A 2,148-nucleotide genomic window follows, 5' to 3' on the forward strand; every position below is an offset into this window, starting at 1 on the left:
GTTCAGCGTGCATGTTTCACAATACCTCTTATCTGTTTTGTCCATGAAAACCCAACATCTCATGGTGCAACTCACTCAAGTTAACATGATCTTACTGCATGGGCCTGGTGAAACCTGAAATGTTTCTTTGTTACCACCAGTTGATGGTGATCTTCACTCAACATGCATCTGGTCCAACCATTTAAAGGCAACATCCATCCTAAACACTTCTGTAGCCTAAGTATATTTAAAACCCATTTTTGCTTCCAGGTAGTTTTCTCATTTCTATGGATAATGGGCTAAACTGCAGTGAAAAATCATACATACAGTAAACGATGAACAAAGTACTTAGAGCTTGTACTTGGGTAAAAGTAATTTTACAGTATACCAATACCAAATTTCAAGTAGAAGTCAAAGTTTTACTTGAATAGAAGTTCAAATGTATTATTGCTAAGTTTCCAAACTAAAACTAGTCATTAGGTGACAAGATGGGGCCTCTTAAAGTGTAATATTTTGTGTGTGTATACACATACTGTATACATATACACCTATATTTTTATTGTTACCAAAAAGCATCACTAACACCATCAAATCACCATCAAAGTAAATAAATGGCGAAAGACAGAAAGTCAGAATGCCAGAATTGACACATACATGGGAAATGGCTACCATGCATCTCTCCTTTGATCCCATTTGTTTGCAGGTGGCTTATATTATTTATTTGATGCTATTTTATCATAAGTGATTTAACAGTGATATATTTGTGTCGGAAAATGTTGCAGATGTAGGACTGCTTGCCACCAAACTCTCATCTGGCTCTTAATTGTCACCAAACCACCATTTTATCCTGCTTTCTTTTATTCCACATCCACCTTCAGTACAAAAGTTACATCTTCCTACCTTGGCAGCCACAGACAACCTGAGTACAGTGTAGTTGTCAGTGGCAGCTGCATTTTCTGCCTCAATGGTAAGGCTAAAGTCTGTTCCTGATGCAGCACTGGCTGGTGCTGTTAAGGTCACGGTGCCATTGGCTTTGCCTCCACTGCCTGCCGCTATGGTGATGCTGATGGGTGAAGTCGAAGTATAGCTGCGATCATTGTTGGCTCGCACTGTGAATGTTCCGGTTGCAGAGTCGTTAAAAACTCCGTTGGTGGTTGTGGTGACTGTGAAAGGAATGGAGATGGTAAAGCCTGGTTCTATGTTGGTGTTGTTGGCTTGGGCCTGAAAAGTGAGAGGAAGTAAAGAGAGATCTACAGTCATACATGTCTTTTTGTATTCCTATGGATGCATCATGGTTGCTTTGAGTGGGAAGAAGCACAGAGGAAAGAACATTACACTAAATTACAAGTAACATGATCGTTCCTCTATGTACTACAGTATGTGCTGCACTGTACATAGATTTAATGACAATAAACTTTGCTTATCTCTTATCTTATTATTCCTTTATAAATGCCGAACCAAAGAGAATAACTGCATCACTGAGACTCACAGTCACAGAGATGCTGGAGGTCTTGATCAGTGTAGAGGCTTGTCTCTGGAAGCTGCTGGGTGTTGAGCTGGAGGTAAAGCTACTGTCCTCCCCTCTCAGGCGAAGCACAAAGTCACCTGCTGGAACTCCACTGAATGTCACCAGGAAGTTACCACTTCCCACAGACTGTGGAGGAAAAAAAAGAAAATTAAGAGAATTAAACAATTAGAATAACAACAGTTTGACTATTTTTGACTTCTAGCTGGGATTGTAAGTACTGTTTGCCTGTAATCTCAATGCAAACCATAAACTAGAGGAAGTTTTTGCTGTTGCAGCCTTGACTTGTAATTTAGACGGACAAACATGCATTTCTGCTATTACTGTTTTTTGAATCTCTATGGAGCTTTCAAGGACATTCTAGTATTCAAGATGTGAGACTCAGCTGCGATTTGAGTCTCTCTCTCAAATCACCTCTTTCAGGTGGTAATGCCAGCCTCTCGGGTCCTTGGACAAGAACAGTATCCAATCCAATCCAATCCACTTTATTTGTATAGCACATTTTACACAAAGTTACCAAAGTGCTGCACAGAAAACTCAAACATAAAAAACAATTCATTAAAATATTGTAAAAACAAAATAAGAGCATTGGGTTTAAAAAAAAAATAGACAAAATGAATAAATACTAAAATACAGTAAAACAA

The 2,148-nt window shown here is 38.8% G+C and overlaps 1 pseudogene; it reads right to left on the reverse strand.

Annotated features, from left to right (window-relative positions):
• Nucleotides 1–2,148, reverse strand: part of LOC116701764 (putative GPI-anchored protein pfl2) — a 16,656-nt pseudogene that overhangs the window by 10,755 nt on the left and 3,753 nt on the right.

Source organism: Etheostoma spectabile, chromosome 2 (assembly GCF_008692095.1).
Source record: "Etheostoma spectabile isolate EspeVRDwgs_2016 chromosome 2, UIUC_Espe_1.0, whole genome shotgun sequence".
NCBI lineage: Eukaryota > Metazoa > Chordata > Actinopteri > Perciformes > Percidae > Etheostoma > Etheostoma spectabile.